This window comes from Mustela lutreola, chromosome 18, assembly GCF_030435805.1.
Source record: "Mustela lutreola isolate mMusLut2 chromosome 18, mMusLut2.pri, whole genome shotgun sequence".
Lineage (NCBI taxonomy): Eukaryota > Metazoa > Chordata > Mammalia > Carnivora > Mustelidae > Mustela > Mustela lutreola.
In genome coordinates this window covers 32511487-32532587 of record NC_081307.1, presented here as the reverse complement: position 1 = coordinate 32532587, position 21101 = coordinate 32511487, and the positions used below count along the sequence as shown (strand labels likewise).

The following is a 21101-nucleotide window of genomic DNA, read 5'->3' as shown; positions in this document are numbered from 1 at the left end:
AGGAAATAAGACCTATGAATGTTTCAGTTTATTACCTGAGGACAGTGTCCAGGGCACACCCAAAAAAAGAGTTGCTAGATGGAAGACAGAGGGGTAAGGAAAAATATAAAAAAAATTCCCCAAATTTTATGAAAATCATTTACCCACGATCCAAGAAGATCAGCAAACTCCAAACACAAAAAATATAGATAAAGTTACATGAAGGCACATGATCACCAGTTTTTTCAAAGCTAGAGATTCAAGAAAAACATGTGTGTCCAGAGAAAAAGGACACATTATGTATAGAAGAGCAAATGCAGGGATAAAAACAAAGTAATACAAAATACAATAGAGCAACAATTTTATGGACTGGGGAAGAAAACTGTCAACCAATATTTCATATCCAGTACAAAGATTCCTCCAAACAAAGACAAAATAAAGACTATCTCAAATATAGAGAAGCTATAAGAATTCATTACCCACAGATGTGCATCAAAATATGTTAACATGAATTACTAGACAATAAAGTGATAACACATGGAAGCCCAGATCTCTACAAAGGAATGAAGAACACTGAAAAAGATAAATTTAAAAAAAAGATAAATCAGTAAATAAATATAAAACAATTTCCTGTTTTAAATTTCCTTGAAGAATAATTTTTACAATAAAATAATAATATGCATGTCATTTATGGCATATATAGAAATAAATGTATAAAAAGTACAGGCAGGTAGATATGGAAATATTAATTTCATGATTTATGTAAGGTTTAGGTGATACAATATTATTTGAAAGCATACTGTGATAAGTAAAAATGTATACTAGAAATTTAAAGTAATCTATCTCACATACAAAGAATTACAACTCATAAATCAATAAGGCAAATAATAGGCAATCATGAGAAACTCAACTAATTGAAAAGAAAGTTGAAAAAGAAAAACTAAGACAAATGGGACAAAGAAAACACATACATACACACATATCCCAAAATGATAGCTGCAAACCTAACCATATCAATAGCCAAATCAAATTTAAATGAGCTAAGTACCCCAACTAAAAAGCAGAGATTGTCAGTGGAGTAGCTCTTTTAAATAACATGTTGTAAATTTAAGAGAAAAAATTTTATTAGGGATAAAATGGTCACTTAATAGTGATATGAGTAATTCGCCAGAAATATAACAATCCTAAATGTTTATAAAGCTAATAACAGGACTACAGAATATATTGAAAAACAGAACTGAAGAAACAAATCACTACTAAGTTATTTACGAATGGTCAACATTAAAAATAGACAGAATATCAGTAAGGAAGAAGAAAGCTTGAACATCATACTTGGTGGTTAAAGACTGAGGACTTTCCCCTAAACAAGACAGGAATGTCTACTCTCAGCATCCTACTGAATGCAGTACAGGAAATCCTAAACAAGGCAATAAGGCAAGAAAACGAAAAAAAAAAAAAAAAGATCTACAGACTGGAAAAATGGAAAAAAAAAATCTGTAGCAGATGATGACATAAATTGTCTACTCAAAAAAAAAAAAAAAAAAAAAAACCCACAAGGACTAGATTTGCATATTTTGAACCATCCTGACATCCCGAAGAGAAATCACACTTGGTCATAATGTTTGATACTTACAATGTGCTGTTGAATTCAATTTGCCGGTATTTTGTTCATCATTTTGTATCCATGTCTATCAGGCATATAGGCCCATAGTTTTCTCTTCTTGTTTTGTAGCCCTCATCTTGTTTGCTAGCATCATAAAATGAGTTTTCAAGTGCTTCCTCCTCTTCTACTTTTTAGAAGAGTTTAAGGATTGACATTAGTTCTTTAAATGTTTGGTAGAATTCACCAGTGCAATCACCTGGTCCTGGGCTTTCCTCTGTTAGGAAGTTTTGATTACTTATTTGGTCTTGTTAATTGTTATTGGTCTATTCAGATTTTCTATTTAGTTATGACTCAGTGCTGGTAGCTTTTATATTTATAGGAATTTATTAATCTCTTCTAGGTTATACAATTTTTGGCATATTATTGTTCATAATAATCTCTTATGATCCTTTTTATTTCTGTGGTCCCAATTGTATTGTCTCCTCTTTCACATTTGATTTTATATATATGAGTCTTCTTTTTTTCTTAGTTAATCTAGCTATGAGTCTTTCTATTTTGTTTATTTAAAAAAAAAGCATTCATTTTCCTTGGTATTTTTTCCTACTAATCTTTATTTCATATATTTCTTATCTAATCTCTATTATTATTTTTTCTTCTGTTAACTTTGGGAATAATTTGTTCTTTTTCTAGTTCCTGGAGATCTAAAGATAAGTATTTGTAATTTTTCTTCTTTTTCAAATGTAGACATTTATCAGTATAAACTTGCTCATAGTACTAACTCTGCCATATCCCATAAATTCTGGTATGTTATGTTTTTGTTAATCTTGAGATTATTTTCTATTTTCTTTTTTGGATTCTTGTGACCACTGGTTGTTCAAGAATGTGTTGTTTAATCTCCACATATTTGTGAATTTTGCATGCTTTCTTCTATTATCAATATCTAATTTCATTCCATTGTTGTTGGAAAAGATATTTGGCATGATTTCAATCTTCTTATATTTCAATTCTTCTTGAGTTAATATGTTAATATTAATATGTGATCCCTCATGGAGAATGGTCCATATGTTTTTGAAAACTACAGTATTCTGCTGCTGTATAAAAAGTTCTGTGTAGGGATACCTAGGTGGCTCAGTCAGTTAAGCATTGCCTTCAGCTCAGGTCATGATCCCAGGTCCTGGGATTGAGTCCCACACCAGGATTCTTGCTCATCAAGAAGACTGCTTCTCCTTCTACCTGCCAGTCACCCTGCTTGTGCTCTTTTTTAAAAATAAAATCTTTTTTATTTTAATTTTTTTGGTTAAGTAATTTATAAATCTCATTTAAGATCTATTACTAGAGATTCTTTTTTTTTTCCTTTGCTGTGTCATGGCTTCCTTATTCTTTGTGTTCCATATAGCTCTGTGCTGTTTTCTGTACATTTGAACAAGTATCCATCTGAGTCTACTTCTCACCTTTGACAAGCAAAATCTTCACCAGTCAGTCCAGGGAGAGATTTGGGAGTCTCTCAAACCTTCTCTATATATGTGTCTTCTCTGGACTTCTCTACCTAAATTACTGAATAAGAGATTAACTGGTTTCTTTTTCTTTCAGGATTTCATAATCTCTTGCTCCGTGGTATAAGACTTGGCGTCTGACTGCTGTACCATGAGGATGTTGGAGGTGTGCTCTATTTCTGTCCCTCTTTCCTTGTATATGTCTCTAGTTGTGTGCCTTCTCTCTGTGTTGTTGAGCCAGACTGAGTACAGTAGGCCACCAGTTCCTTTCCCTCTGTTATGAATTGCCCTCATTAAACTATGCCAGTTCCTTCAGCATTCCATGTGAGAAGAAACGAACTACCTCCTTTGACAGCCCACTGATAAGTCAGGGTCTTAGTGGGCATGCTCAACACTTTATCTCTTTCCTAAAGAAGAAACCTCAGATTCTGTGTCTTCTCTCAATCTCACAGAGTCATGGCAATTTCAGTACACAAGCAATCTACCACTTAACCTTTTTCTTAACTGCCTTCGGGCATCTGATCTTTGGCTATTCCATCAACATTCCATGTGAGACAAGACAGAAACTGGTTCCTCAGGTAGTACACTAAAAGACCAGTACCTTCCAAGCTTCAGTTTTTCTTTATTCCTCAGGTAGAAGTTGCAGGTTGAAGCCAGCCCCCTTCCCTTGTTAAAGCCTCAACTCTTTGATCACATCGTCTTTCTGTCTTGACCAGACCCTGTCCTGAGCCATTTCCTTAGCAGGTACTACCTAGAGGCCCTCCATGAGTCATCTTACCAGCATATGCTAGGGTGCAATCTGATTGTCTTATGATGAGTAACGGACACTCCTATCACTTGGCAAATTCCAAGAGTTTAAAAGTTCTCTCCCAAGAACTGAGGATAAAATCCAGCCATGTAGTTTATATTACAGATCCTCTGCTCAGTGTAGGACAAGGTGGAAATTAAGGTGTCATCTAAAAGTGGAGGCTGGATCAAGAATGAAGGTACTTTCAATCTCCCTCAGGTTGTTTGCAAAATTCTTTTATATGTGATTTTTTTTCTTGCTAGCTTCTGGCTGGAGAGCATTCTCAACATCTAGTGGGCACTTCTGGGTCTTTGTCACATGGCCCACTTAACAGTTATGCCCATTTGCTTCTCAGACCAACAGATCAATCTCTGCTGCTTTGAGTCTCTCTTAAAATGGGCTCACTTAATTATGTCTGGTCCACATAGGAATTACCTCTCTACTGATCATATTAAAGTCAACTGATTAGGGACATTAATTAGGTCTTCAAAATTCCTTTGGCCATATCACAGGAGGATTTCTCATCATATTCACAGCTGTTACTGGCACTCAAGAGGAAAAGTTTATAGAGAGCACTGGTCCACTAGTAGGTAGGAATCTGGGGTCTCAAATTTTGCTTGCCACAACATCTCTGGGAAATAATTTGTCAGTTTCTTATAAAATTGAACACAGTATTCACACTACTGGGTATTTATCCTAGAGAAATTAAAACTCTTGTTCACACAAAAAACTGCAAGAATGCATCTATCTTTTTTTTCATGATAACTCAAAACAACTCAAATATTAATCATTAATTGACTAACCAAAGAGGAATCATATATAGAGAATAGATCTAGCAAAGGAATGAGAATTTCTAAAAGAATAAACTTTAAGAGAAAGGATTCCTAAATGGAACAGGAAAGCAGAACAGTGCCGTGGTGACTGACAGGAATTTAAAAAGACTAGAGTGGTTTAACCTTAGAAAACAATGGGTAAATGATGAAAGATTCCTTTCAATACTATAAAACCTATAATTGGCATATAATAAAATACCTAGCACAATTTTACTAATTAAAATATAAACACATGTAATACCTCATTTTAGTTGTTTAATATAATTAAGCCTACCTAAAGGATCCTTGTGAATATCAATTTGCCATATGATAAAATGTAGCTGGATAAACTACAGGTTTCATTAACATCTATTGATAACTAGAATCTTTTTCGGGTTCAGAGCATTTTCAGCAATATCTCCCAACCACCTGACAGTAATGAATCCAGTGTATGTAAGTAATGTGCATGATAATAAAATAAATGTCCCTAATGGCCTTTATAATATATGCAGAGAATAAGAAGAGAGAAGGAGGCAGAAGAAAAGAAGGAGGGAAAGGAGAAAAATATTAAAACTCAAAGCTGAGAGGCGCCTGGGTGGCTCAGTGGGTTAAGCCGCTGCCTTCGGCTCAGGTCATGATCTCAGGGTCCTGGGATCGAGTCCCGCATCGGGCTCTCTGCTCAGCAGGGAGCCTGCTTACCCTCTCTCTCTGTCTGCCTCTCCATCTACTTGTGATTTCTCTCTGTCAAATAAATAAAATCTTTAAAAAAATAAAATAAAATAATAAAACTCAAAGCTGAGATAAAGGGATTGGCTAAAAGAGAATTTGTTGGGATTTACAAGTTCAGTGTTGTTAAGTATGTTATAAGTGAATGATCTTGTTTCATCACTTAAGTGTGCACATGCACATACACACACGTGCTGTAACATTTCTTAAATTAGAACATGGCTTGCAATCACAGTTGGTGGAAGAGAATTTCGTAATGATGTTTCTATTTCCTTTACAAGCGCTAACTTGGTCTGCAATTCTTTTTTTTTTTTTTTAAGATTTTATTTATTTATTTGACAGAGAGAGATCACAAGTAGGCAGAGAGGCAGACAGAGAGAGAGAGGAGGAAGCAGGCTCCCTGCAGAGCAGAGAGCCCGATGCGGGACTCGATCCCAGGACCCTGAGATCATGACCTGAGCTGAAGGCAGCGGCTTGACCCACTGAGCCACCCAGGCGCCCCTTGGTCTGCAATTCTTTTGTGGACAATAATAATATGAAGAAAATGGCAATATCAAATGTTACAAAAGGGATATCAGTAGCCTAAAGAATTTCTAAAGAAAATAAAGAAGTACACTTTCAGAAATCCTACATTACTGAGGTTTTCAAAACACAGAGGAAAATACTGTACAGAAAAACACAGATGTGGATGCACCAGAATCAGCAACTGATTCAAAATTCAAGAATGTGCATATAGAAAAGATTAAGACATATCTTAATGAGCTTTTTTCACTTATTTTTAAAATTAAGCACAAGAGTGATATATGATTAGAATATATCTTTAAGTCTAAAAAGCTCTTTCAAAAAGTACAAAACACAAGTTATAGAAATGTTGTGTAATAGTTTACTTGACAATGCTTCTGAATTATTTTTTGTAGCAAATGAAATAGTGCAATTATACTCTATGGCATTTCTGGTTGTATGAAAATTGTATTGGGTAAGTTCTTAACATTTGCAGTACCAGGAAAGAAACAAAAAGGAAAAAAATCACATACCATATGTCCAGATATTTATTTATCAAACTTTAAGTAAAATACTACTCCTATTTTGATAAATTTATCTTTATTATTATCCAGGAGGCTCACAGACCATCTGTCTTCTCTTTCCTCCCTCTAGGTCCTTCCTGCATCATGAAGAACCTCCCTTTCACACATGCAGAGACTCTAGGCTCTTTCTATAGTTTAGTATCTACAAACAACAATTCCTTTTTAAAGAACTTTCTGGAATTAGGTAGACCTACATGCGTGGTCTGACCTATGAAAGACTGACTATTCTATGGAAGACTAACCTATTCTATGATATTACTGCCTCAACATCCAGTTTGTAAGCTAAGTGGCTTACAGGACCCTCGAATTGACACCAGCCCCTTTCTCACGTGCATACTCTTTACGACAGCCTGTATAATAAAAAGTGTAAGTTTCTATTATGACTTCCCCAATGCTGCTGATAATGGACAGTCTCTTCTAACTCCCAACTCCTTCTCTTGCACACCTCTGAGATTAGACCACCACAGAGCTTACCAAAACCTCCTATTTTCTATTTGGTTTGACCAATCCAGCCTTAGCCTGAGAACCCCGAAAGCACTCTACCCACAGATCCTAACAAAAGCATGTGCCCCAAGTCCTGCTGCTTGCTCTCTGCCCATACCCTGCCCTGACCACACCATGTGGCCACTCAAGGCATGCCATGTACCTCCTCCAAGACTATGAGTCATAAGCTTCTCTATTTCACTTTCCCTTGTGGTCTTTGTTGAACAGTGACTCAATATTCACCCCAGGTCTACTTAACAAATGTTAACTTAAAAAAAAAAAATCACAACACTAACAAAGAAGCTGGCGTAGGTCATGGAGCCAAACTGAGGCTCATTTCGGGCAGAAGAGTACCTCCAATGTTGCCATAATGCAGATGGGCATTCATTAGGTATAACCCTCTCTCTTCAGCCCTGCAGGAAAGAGAATGGCCAAAGACCCAGAATGAGTCTCTCAAATAAACCGGGCCCATATCAGAAGCTCTAAGCTCTTCTTGGCCAGGTATAAGGGTGGCACTGCAAGGCATAATCCTTGAAAATCAAACTGACTTACAAGAAATGTGCCTCAAGGCTAGGAGATTGTTGATAAAATGCTGGCATGTTGATAAAATGATTTTTTTAAAACTCCTGATATGAAATTGTGAGTCATGTTTTCACATTTTTTTCCTTTTATTGTGTCAATAATTCCTTCATCTTGTCATCATATATTTGCTATCACAGATCACAAATTCCATTCCACTATTTATTGAAAAAAATCTGAGTTCTTCACTATTCCCATGAAAACACCTTTGCCAGGGAATCTGCAGTAATGCTTTAATCAGCTAAGTTATCTAGAGAGTCCAGCAAAACAACTATGCCAAATGGTCCCATGACTGACTGGCTGAATTTAAATTATGGAAATACTTTCATAACTGCTAGATTCATCTATCTGTATACGGAAGGGATTTTTTTAATAAATCAGAATTAGTAGGTTTCTTAGTGAATGAAATTCCTTCGTGAATAGAACTGAAATGAAGGTTTTGTGTCATTAGAAAGAATTATTTAAAAATATTAATTAGGGACGCCTGGGTGGCTCAGTTGGTTGGACGACTGCCTTCGGCTCAGGTCATGATCCTGGAGTCCCGGGATCGAGTCCCGCATCGGGCTCCCAGCTCCATGGGGAGTCTGCTTCTCTCTCTGACCTTCTCCTCGTTCATGCTCTCTCTCACTGTCTCTCTCTCAAGTAAATAAATAAAATCTTAAAAAAAAAAAAAAAAAAAAAAATATTAATTAAAAAGCAATCTCAATGTTAAAGTAAAAATTTTGTTGAACATAAAATATTTAATACAATGGTAAATTAAATATCTTTCATTTTCTTCATTGTAAGTGTGCTGAGAGAAGACTGTACTTAACTATACCTAAATGGCTCTGCCAGTTTATCAAGCTTAGAGATTACCATCTTCTAAAATGCTTCCCAAGTGCCATTATTTTAATTAAAATTATGTGATATGTACCTGTACCTTGGGCAGTGCTCTTTATATCACTTAAATCTTTACATTAATATCTTTGTGTTTTCCCTAATGGGTCCCCTTTGCTGTTGAATCAAAGTGATAAAGGAAAATAAAATGAATTGGAGATAAAAGGAAAGGCTTGAAAATGTATGTTCACTCATTAGGTTTTATCATTAGCATTACTTTCATTGAATCAAAAGAAAACTAATTTAATGCTGAAATATGCAAATAGCTTGTTTGTGATGTTACAGTTCTAGGTCTTACAGTGTTAATGGCTGCCTGTTGAGTCAAAGAAATGACTGCAGAAAGATCTAATATATCTATTATTATTCAACTAACGGTGTTTAAAAAGCTAGTATATATTTATATACTTATACTGTTTTGCACTCAATGGATCATATAATAGTTGCATAATAAAGATTAGTGAGAGAAAAAAATAGCAAAACAGAGGTCAATATAGTAATCTGATTTTCACAGGGTCTTAGTTACTGTCTGGTCACCAATCTGGTACCTTCAGGAAGTTTTGTTTTTATACCCTCAGAGTACTGTTTAGTACACATAAGAGCAACTTAAATTTAACACTGAGTACCCCCAGGTAAATCTAATGAGTAAATGGAAATGTGATCAGTATCTAAGTGATATTGGAAATTCACACTATCTCTTAGTCTTTAATTCTCACATATTAAAGCACAAACTTTAATGGAATCCTACTGAGCTGAAAGAGTTAATAAAACTTCATACTGCCCTGAAAATCTTCACTTTGAAACAAAAATGAGAATTGAGTTTGAGACTGACATGCCTATTGTAGGAGTGATAAACAGAGGAATAGTTCAAATGACTATCACAGTGTAGCCATGAATTTCTTTCCTGTCTTACTTCACAGAAGATGGATTATATATATATCTAGATATCTAGATATATGTGTATATATATATATATATATAGGTTATATATCTCTCTCTAGATATCTAGATATATATTAGAAAGTGGGATATCTAGATATATATATAACCTACCTTCTTATATATATCTAGCTATCTAGATATATATATAACCTGAATATATCATATGTACATATCTAGATATCTAGATATATATACAACCCACCTTCTGTGAAGTAAGATATATGTATATATCTAGATAGCTAGATATATATATAAACCACCTTCTGTGTAGTAAGACAGGATAGAAAATTCATAGATATATAGATATATACATATATCTAGATATGTAGATATCTAGATATATATATATATCTGGCTGATAGATTCTAGGTTTTTCAAGAAGACACAGATGTTAAAACAAATACCAGAAAAAAGAATGTGAAATAGATTCCATGATTAATATATCTACAAACCAATGGCTGAGCAACAAGCAAGAGACACTCAAAGTTAATGACGGAGAAATCAGTCAATAATTATTTCTAGTTTGACTCCATGCCGAGAAACAAAAATCATTTTAATGAAAAATGTAATAGGAAAAAAAGGAACACTTGAGCAAGCTACATGAAAATAAACACTTCGCTGCTAGATGGGAAGTTACTGATGCAGATAAAGAGAAACTCTTTTAACTTTACTCTTTTTTCTTTTTCTGATAGATGGCTCACAATGCAAGCAGAAGAGTCTGCAGAACAATGAAAAGAAGAATTTTCTTGCATGCTTGCTAGCAACTCAAGAAACTAGACCAAGAATGTAAGATTGATGTAATGAGACAATCTACAATGCCTAGAGAAGATGTATTGCACAATGCCAAATCATTAAATAAATCAAAGTGGGCTGGATACCCAGAAACCAAAAAACAGCTTTCAGAAAGTCTGATAGACTTTATGACTTGGCTAGTGGCCAAGGCACTGCACATGAAAGATGATTGAGATAGGTTTGATACTGATTTGCATTTGTAAAAGGATAGACAAAACTAATTCAGGAAGACATATAGAAATCCAGTAGAAAGTAGATTCCAGACAGAGACAATATTTCATTTGAAAAATACAAATCTGTCAAACAAAACTAAAGAGATCACTAATCATGAGGAAAGAAGGAAAAAAACTAACGAATGAATTCTAAGAATCCATCCATACATGGGATATATAACACTGTGCCCAGTGAAGTATCAATCACTTACTATTGTATAATTTTAATGATACTTCAATAACCACATTATTTTAATTTCTGTCATATAAAGAAACAAAGGTTTAGAGAGTTCATCTCCACGAGAAATATATTTTAAAGTAAACTCAAATAGCCTCACTCTAGTTACTCTTACAGCTGTACCTAAAATTGTCCTTGACTGTACAATGTCATCGTCCTATTCTCCACTTTTATTAAGTACTTTTTTTTTTTTTTTTTTTTTTTTTTTTTTTAATTTTTTATTTTTTATAAACATATATTTTTTATATACATATATTTTTATCCCCAGGTCTCATATTAAGTACTTTTTATCACACTATTTCACTCAAACCCTTCCTTTCACCACTTGTGCCTATCAGCCCTATTGTTATACCCAAGTCTTTGAAATAACAATTTTCTCCTAATTTAACAACCCCATTTATTGTTTGACTTTTTTCCCCCCTTGGCCAATGCAGACAATACAGTCCACCTTCCAATCACTTTCTTGATGATTTATAAAATTCCCTTTCCCCTGAGATAAATTATCCCTCATACTCCAATTCTGTATTAATCCTACAATAATCATTCCCACTTCTTTTACCCAGGATTCTAAACCTTATCTTGGCAAATCATATAGCCCTGCCAATGGGCATCACTGAAGATTCAGGGACTCCAGAATCAGTAATCTTTCCACATTCTTCCAGTTTCCCAGTCAGCTTTGTAAAATGTTTATTGATACCTTCAGTTTTCTGAGACTCTCATACTTCCTCTTGTCACCAGACATACTCAACACCTATAACCTCTGCTGTATCTGAAACAACTCTTTTTTTCTCTGACATCTCAGAGAAAGATGTGGTTTTTTTCTGTTTCTTGGTTTTGTTTTGCTTTTTCTTCTTTTTCTCTCTCTCTTTTTTTTTAAGATTTTATTTATTTATTTGACAGAGAGAGATCATAAGTAGGCAGAGAGGCAGGCAGAGAGAGAGAGGGGAAGCAGGCTCCCTGCCAAGCAGAGAGCCCGATGCGGGGCTTGATCCAAGGACCCTGAGATCATGACCTGAGCTGAAGGTAGAGGCTTAACCCACTGAGCCACCCAGGCGCCCCCTTATTTTTCTTTTTAAATCAAAGGCTATCCCCATTTTATTTTTCTGGCTTGGATTACTCTGAAGTCTGTTTCATTTTAACAATGAGATGCATTTAGCAACTCTAATCTCAATTATATGGTATATATGAACATTTACAATTCTGCAAGAAGAGAGACATGATGTTGCATAATTCACCTCAATGAAAATGTGTAATATGTATCTAGACATAATAAAATATTGTGTAGGTTTATTTAATGAATGTATAAATAGAAAAGGTAACTTAAAAGAAGTATTTCACAAAGAAAAAGGAAAAAGGTACAGTCTAAATTCATGTACTTATACTCCTTGCTAAAAATATAAATTTCTTTGTATAGATTGCATTAAACAAGCCAATTATAAATATCATACCATTCATTAAAAAGGTCTAACTTTCCCATATTCATATTTCTAAAATACAGAACCACACTCCATGATTTGTTTGCTTCTTTCTTTCTTATTTATTTAGAACAATATTATTGTATGCTACACTGAATTTTTTATTTAAATCATTAAATCATTAGAGTTAGCTGACATATTTTAAATATTCTATTTAAAAAGATGACAAATCTTATCATTACCAAATTAAAACAGCTTTTCTTGGTCTCCACTGATATCATGACAAATTAAATTGTATTATTCGAAACTTTCTAAAAAACAACAGATTTTTAAAAGTTCTGCTTTACTGTTCCATAAAATCAATTATAATTAATTCTTGGATTTGCATGTGATTTAAAGTTGAGTAAAGCTTCAAAAATTTTCTATGAAGTGATTTGAAATATTTGACATAATATTAAATGCTTTCCACTGTGAATAATCATATTTTTCTTAATGAGACCTAATATTAATATGTTCAATATGTACCTCATTATGGTTCTGAAATCCTATAGTTTTTAAGTGCAGAATATAGCAATTAACTTGATAAAGACTTCAAAAAATAATTTACTGACTAAATACAGATTTCATATTTCTCTTATTTCAATAACATTTTATTATCAAATGTTAAATATGAATTCATGAGCTGGGGTGTGCATTCTAATTTAAAGATTAAAAAGTCTTGCAAAATTTCTAGGAACACTGCCAGTGAATGATTAGAAAATAATGTTAAAAGGAAAAGAAAAGAAAGGATATAAAAACTCTGAAAGTGAGGAAAATATAGCAGACTCTTGATCTTATGGTATTAATTAAAGTTATATATAATTAGGTCAGACTTATTTTTATTTTTAAAGATTTTATTTATTTGACATACAGAGATCACAAGTAGGCAGAGGCAGGCAGAGAGAGAGGGGGAAGCAGGCTCCCCGCCGAGCAGAGAGCCCGATGCGGGGCTCAATCCCAGAACCCTGAGATCACGACCTGAGCTGAAGGCAGACGCTTAACCCACTGAGCCACCCAGGTGCCCCTAGGTCAGCCTTATTTTTAAAATAAAGATATACAGAAGTTAGACGAGGACAATGTAGCAATAACAATTTATCTTAACATGTTTAAACATCCCCAGACCTAAATATATGCATATTTAAATGTTTAATATATATTTAATTTTAATATTAAACTATTGGTTTATTGGTTTCTTGGAAAATTGCATCCTCTAGCACCACTGCTACTTTAAATAGATTTGAAACATATTTCTAATCAATTTTATTCAGGTAAACTTTAATAGCTTACATAGGTTAATTTTTAATGTCATTTATATTTGAAAGGGGCCAAAATATTCTACTATTAAATAATTTAATAATATCCGTACAAAAAAAATTTAAGTAATTCAAGGCCAGACCCTAGAGGCAACGGGATCACTATTTCTGGCTCTTGAAACACCAAACAAGTCCACTGAGATTTATGCATTTTTTTCATAATTTAATAATGTGGTTTAAGTTGTTGCTAGCTTTGCAAAAATATAGTGTACTAGCACAGATGCGACTGTTAATTAAAAAGTCTCTTGTGAGAGCAAATGGGTTTCTGTGTGATGTTTTAAGCAAGATTATGTCATTTAGAAAAAAATTCTGAGTACACAAAATCCTGAACTTATAAACATTATGTGCCTAAGAGACCACGACTTTCTTCTATCCCTAACCATCTTGCTGAATCAAAAACAGTAAAGATAATTTACATTTAAGGCCAAGTATTTTTATATGTACTTTAAGTCAATCATATTTTTAAAAATATTTAATTATTTATTTAAAAAGAGATGGGGGAGGGGCAGGTGTGGAGAGGGAGAGAAACTTAAGCAGACTCCTCACAGAGCACAGAGCCCAACATGGGGCTGGATCCCAGGACCCTGAGATCATGACATGAGCCACAACCAAGAGTCCATTGTTTACCTAACTATGCCACTCAGGCACCCCAAGTCAACATATTTCTAATAATGACAAGACTTATCTTTAGTTTTTCACAATGTATTCATAATCTTAAAAAAAAAAGTTGTTATCAACAACTAGGTGATAAGCACATTTGAATTTTATATCAATTTTATTGTCAGTTGTGATGAAAATGTCCTGCTTGTGTTTTGGGTATCATATTCAAAAATCATTGTGAAAACTAATGTAAAGGAAGCTTTTCCTTATGTTTTCTATTAAGTATTTTATAGTCTTTAATGCATTTTGAGTAGCTTTTGTGAGTGTTGTAAGATAGGAGTCTAATTTCATTCTTCTGTATATAATTATCCAGTTTTCCAAAAACCATTTATTGAAGATACTAACCTTTCTTCATTAAGTATTCTTGGCCCCCTAATCAAAAATTAGTTGATTATACATCTGATGGTTCATTTCTGGGCTCCCAATTCTGTTCCATAGTCTACTGACCTATTTATATGCCGGTATCATACAGCTTTCATTACAATAACTTTGTAGTATAGTTTCAAATCTGCAAGTGTGGTCCTCTAGCTTTGCTCTTCATTCTTAGGATTGCTTTGGATATTCAAAGTTGTCTGTGGCTCTGTATGAATTTTAGAATTTTCTTATTTCTATGAAAAATGCCACCGGAATTTTGAAAGCTTTTGCATTGAATCTATAGATGGCTTTGGGTACTATTGTTATTTTAGTATCAATTCTTCCAGTCCATGAAAATGGGATATCATCCATTTATTTATGCCTTTTTCACTTCTTTCATCAAAGTTTTCCAGTTTTCAGTACAGATTTTTCAACTCCTGGTTAAATTAATAATTATTTTATTGTTTTTGATACTATTGTAAATGAATTGGTTTTCTTCCAATGTACTTCTGTGGTATTAGTTGTAATGTGCTTTTTCATTTCTGATTTTATTCATTTGAATTTTCTTTTTTCTTAATCTAGCTTAAGTTTGTCAAATTTTGTAAAATCTTTTCAAAAACCAGATCTTGGTCTCATTGATGTTTTTTCCTATGGCTTTTCTGACCTCTGTTCCATTTATTTCTGCTCTGATCTTTGTTATTTCATTTCTTCTGCAAATCTTCACTGGGTTTTTTCTCTCTCTGGTTCTTTGAAGTGCAAAGTATGTTTTTTAAGATATTTATTTTTTCTTAATTTAGATGTTTATCTCTATAAACATCCCTAGGCTGTTTTTCCTGCATCCTATATGTTTTGGGATGTTTTATTTCAGTTTTTCTTTTTCTTTTCTTTTTTTTTTTTTAATTTATTTGACAGACAGAGATCACAAGTAAACAGAGAGGCAGGCAGAGAGAGAGGAAGGAAAGCAGGCTCCCTGCTGAGCAGAGAGCCCGATGCTGGGCTTGATCCCAGGACCCTGGGATCATGACCTGAACTGAAAGCAGAGGCTTTAACCCACTGAGCCACCCAGGCGCCCCAGTTTTTATTTTTCTCAAGATATATTTTATTTCCCTTTTTTCTCTTTGACTCATTTGTTGTTCAGGAATGTATTGTTTAAATGCCATATATCTGTGAATTTTCTGCTTTTACTCCTGTTGCTGATTACTAGTTTCATACCACTGTTGTCAAAAAAAGATACCTGTTATTAATTCAATTTTAAACTTGCTAAGATTTGTTTTGTGACCTAACACATGGTCTATGCTGGAGAATGTGCCCTGTGTGTTTGAGAAAAATGTGTATTCTGCTGTTGCATGAAATGTTCTGTATATGCTTATCAGGATGTCTACTATATAGTTAAGTCCAAACTTTTCTTAGTGATCTTCTGTCTGGATGATCTATCCATTGTTGAAAATGAGGGTATTGAAATCCTCAACTATTACTATTACTATGTCTGTTCTGCCTTCAGGTCACTTAACATTTGCTCAATTTATTTAGGTGTTTCCATGTTGGGTGCCTATATACTTATGAATGTTATCCTCTTGATCAATTGACCCTGTTATTATTATATAACATTTTGTGTATCTCATTACTATCTTTGGCTCAAAGTACGTTTTGTCTGATATAAGTATGCTATGCCTGCTCTTTTGGTTTCTACTTACATGAAATATTATTTTCCATTTGTTCTCTTTGAGCCTATATGTTACGCCCTTAAAACTGGAGTGGGAAAAAAAAAAAAAAAAAGAACAACAACATCCATTTGGATCATACTGGGTCTCTGAAGAAATGGTAGCTTTCAGGAAGAAGGGAGAGGGACTGTCTGGCCATCTTTGACTTCCATAATGGGAGATACAACTCTATTACCAACATTCTATGGGAAATTCTACAAAAGAGGTTGGATATAAGCAGAGAAATAAAAACCTTTTAAATCCTGAAAAAAACAAACAAACAAAAAACTGGAGTGAATCTCTGGTAAGCAGCATAGAGTTTAGTCAAGTTTTTATCCATTCAGACACTCTATGCTTGCTTTTTATTTTTATGGTTTTTGATTGGATAATTTAACCATTTACATTTAGAGCAATTACTGACAGCAAGGGCTTTACTGTTCTTTTCTGGCTGTTTGTACTACTCCTGTTCCTTTTTTCTTGCCTTGCTGCCTTCCTTTGTGAACTATGATCTTCCCTAACAGTATTCGTTGGTTCCCTTTCCTTTTTATTTTCTGTCTACTGTATGTTTTGTGTTTGAGTTACCATGAGGCTTATCTGAATATACTAAAGATACAGCAGTCGATTTTACACCACTAAAATTTAACTTTGATCATATAACAAACTGTACCCTTTACTCTCCCGCCTTTTATGTTTTTGATGTCACAATTTATCTGTCTTTACATCATGTATTCGTTAAATGATTACTGCAGCTATCATTATTTTTTATACTTTTGTGACTTTTTAATAGAATTAAAGATAAACACATTACATTTTAGGATTATTCTGATTTTGATTGTATACTTACCATTACCAATGCATTGAATATTTTCATGTGTTTTCATGTTACCCATTAGCATCCTTCTATATCAGCTTGAAGAATTCTTTTCAGTATTTCTTCAAGATATGTCTAGTGGTGATGATCTCCTTCAACTCTTGTTTGAAAATATCTTATTTCCTTAATTTCTTAAAGAAAACTTTGTTAAATATAGTATTCTTGGGCCAATGTTTGCTTTGCTTTGTTTTATTTCAGCACTCTGAATGTATCATCCTGCCCTCTCCTGTCCTGTAAGACTTCTGTTGAGAAATAAAGCAAGTCTCATGGGTTGGGGCCCCCTTAAAAGTTATAAGCTTCTATTTTCTTGCCACCTTTAAAATTTCCTCCAGTTTTTCACAGTTTTAATATAGTGTGTCTTGGGGAAATCTTTTTATGTGGAATTTGCTTGGATTTGGATAAGCAAATCTCTCTGCAGATTTGGGAAATTTTAAGTCATAATTTCTTTTAATAAGTTTTCTGCGCCCATCTTCCCCTTTTCTCTGGGAACTCCTAAATATTCAGGTTGTCTCTTTTAATGGTTTCCTACAGTTCCTGTAGGCTTTACTCATTTTTATTCTTTTTTCTTTCCTTGTCTCTGGTCCAGACATCTTGCTGGAATCACTCGAAGTTTATTTTTTTTTAAATGGCATACAAACATAGGGAATTAATTATGCTCGATTTTATTTCCACACTATTCTTCATACATGAAAAGATGTAACAAAGTGGAACTGAAGTAGCGTATTTTTGGGCGACTCCCATGTATGATATCAGGCTACAGTTTGGCCTGCTATCTGAATAAGACTTATTTGGAGTTACAAATTTAATGATGTAGCTTCATGGATTGGTAGGAAATAGTAGCCTCAAAATAGGTAAGCCCAGCAGTTCTTTACCTAGAGTATCTGCAGGCCCATTAGCCCAGATTAAACCTTCCTAAATGATGAGAAAGGAAGGCAGGGGAAACCAGATATGATTTATTTGTATCCAAAACAAACTGAATTTTATCTTTTTCAAAATAAGGATATTTGCTCCAGTCACAAATGTCTGAACTATTTAATTCTGTTGAACAACTAACCTATCAAAATGTTAAGCTCATCTCTGTAAGCATTTAATTATAAAAAATTCACAAAAAAACAAATATTTATACTACTTGAAAATTGATAAGACATGAAGTTAATATCTCAAACTTGTATAATGTATAGCTCAGGATCTAGGTTCTTTTTTCCCCTAATTTCTCTTTCTCTCTTTCCTTTTTTGACTTTAGCTCAATAAATAATATAAATAAAAATGTAGAGAAAATATAGCTGCTCATCTATGATCTACAGTCTATAAAATATATTTAAAAATTTTTCAACACAACATAGTCTTAGAATTTGTATTTGATTTCTTTAAATTGTCCTGATTCCATTTAAAAAAAAAAAAAACACACTTCTGGCACTCTGAATGTGTGACAAGTGTCTCAACATATAAACATAAATTTTTGGATAGTAAATTCTTTATTGCAATTTCCATATTACTTTCATTCTTTTTAGATTTTATTTAAGTCACTATAGATTGGTATAGTGTTACAGAGAGAGATATCATCAGTGAACTCAGATGAGAACTCTTCGGTAGCTTGCATCTCTATTCACATATTCTTTCATAATTCAAAAAGTAAAAATCATTTTTGGAAGTATTATATTAGACTAGTGAACTTAAATACTTTTAGTTACTATAGGTATGTTGGAAATAATTCTCCAGAGATAGATTAGCAAGTGTGAAGAGAAGGATAAGAGGGTTATCTATGCAATTTTGTTTCACATCAATGGAAATTTCTAGACTAAAATTCATGAATAAAGCTTTGACTATTTGTAGATTGGTTGATAGCAAACTCTCGTTCATTTATAAAAACAGGAAACAGTTGTTGAAGGTGGTCAGTTTATACACTCAGACTGAGAACAACTGAGTAGAAGTCATCCCACCAATAGCCAAATACAGCCATTAAACAGGCAATCAGAATAAAATCTAGTGTTCAAGTTCTACCGATATATATTTGGTGATCATGAATATTCAAATGGTTTTTAAACAATGAGAAATGATGGCATCATCCATGAAATCATGTATATAAAAACATCAATAGTCAAAAGAAACATCTTATTTTAAAATATGTATATTGATTTTTTATTGCTGTGTAATAAATTACCACAAGTCAAGTGACTTAAAAGACTACCCACTTACTAACTCACGTTTTTGTAAGTCAGAAGTACAGCAGGGCTGGTTGGATTCTCTGTTCACGTTGAAATCAAAATGTTGACTAGCTGTGTTCTCACCTGGAATTCAAGCTCATTTGGATTCTTGAAAGAAAACAAGTTATGTGAAGTTGTAGGACTAAAGTCCTCATTTCTTGGCTATTAAATGGGAGTTGCTCTCAGCTTCTGGAAGCCACCTATTTTCCACACCAAACAATCCACTCTATCTTCCAGCCAGCAACAGTGCATCAAATTCTTCTCCTGCTTCAAATCTTTCCTCTGCCAAGCCAGAGGAAAATCTCTGCTTTTGAAATGGTTTGCCAGATTAATTTAGGCCCAACCAAATAAACTTCCTGTACTAGCTAACATTATAAGATCATGGGATGATACACATCATATCCACAGATGTAAAGTGGCACAGTTTTGGGAAGCCATCGTGAAATTCTGCATATCATGGGAGTGGATTCTAAGATCTTGAGATTAAAAAAAGAGAAATAGGAAGGGGTACATGAGAAAAAAACAAAACGGAGGGTGACACAAATGCAGAACAAAACAATTGGTGAGCAAGACAGGCACTTAAAATGCCGATTTGTTTTGAATATATAGAATTCACTTTAGAAAGAAATTTCAGAGGAAAAATGGCGTTATAAATCTAAAGACAGAACACTAGAGTATGAATTGAGATTATACCAACCTATTATTCTTCCAAGAAATGTGGCAGAGATGGAAATGGTGCAGAAACTAAGAAAGTCAAGGATGAGAGAGATTCAGGTGTTTTGTTTTGAGGCAATCCAGGAGAGAGGAAAAGCTTAAAGAATGTCAGAAAAAAGAATCAAGTTAGTTAAGATCTTACGTATAAAAGGTTTTTAAAAAATTGACAAAGCATATGAACTGAGGTTTCACAAAAAGCCTATGTGGATTTTTTTTTTTTCTTATACAAAGTAAGTCCTTGCTTGTTTAATAATACAAAAGTAAGTGGCTCTGGCATTTTCTGTGTGTGCTAACATTTCTCCTGGTATGTGCCTTGCAGTCCCTTAAAGTGTATCTTAATTGCATTCTGAGCATATTTTCCAAAACAAAACGGTCTGAAAAGGTGACCAAATATTTGAAATTACAACACTCCAAGAATAGCTAGATACCTGGTTGGAATACACAATTAACATGGAAATTTCATTGAGGTTAGAATTTAAACTGTTAAGCTTAGAGTAATTAACAGACGCATGTCCAATGTGTTATAGTTTGTTTTTTTTTTTTCTGTGAATTTAGCAGCTGAATTGCACAAATATCTATTTTTTCAATGGTTATTTTAACCAAATAACTATATGTTCCATTATTTGTAATTGATTGGCAAAAGTCTCAAAATGAGCTCAATAAACCCAAATGTGCTTCTTAGGACAAAATACACACTTAACATTAGAATTAATGATCAGCCCATATTTTTGTTTTAATACAGAGTATAACATAGCACATTTAGTACTGTATCCAAAAGGAAGTACGAGATTTCTCCTAGATTTGTCATTTCTGTTACTACACACACATACATACATGTGTTAAAACCCATTTATAAATGACGATTTTATTTAATAGAACTGTGTTTATTATTTAAAATGATAGCTACATATTTTTAAGACAAAATCCCTTAATACCTTGGAAGAAAAATGTTTGCCTAAAGGAAATTAAGATGGGGCCCTGTCTTTGGAATACTGTGTGTATGTGTATGTGCACACACACATGCACGTGGCTGTGTGTGTAACAACATACCAGGTATTGTAATTAGATCTAATAATTAGAAATAATTTCATGATTGCAAAGCATTGTAGACCAAACAATAGTTCCCCAAAGATGTCTGTTTCCTAATACCCAGAACCTATAATTATGTTACCTTAACATGGCAAATGGACTTTGAGTTACTACATGAAGAATCCTGGAGATGAGAAC

The 21101-nt window shown here is 33.6% G+C and overlaps 1 long non-coding RNA gene across 2 annotated transcripts in view; it reads right to left on the bottom strand.

The window, feature by feature from the left end:
- LOC131820557 (uncharacterized) overlaps nt 1-19435 on the bottom strand; it is a 264174-nt gene extending 244739 nt beyond the window's left edge. For both annotated transcript variants that reach the window (XR_009349693.1, XR_009349692.1), the window contains exon 1: nt 19161-19435. This is a non-coding gene — a long non-coding RNA (uncharacterized LOC131820557). The remainder of the gene's footprint in view (nt 1-19160) is intronic.
- Between the last annotated feature and the right edge of the window lie 1666 nt (nt 19436-21101).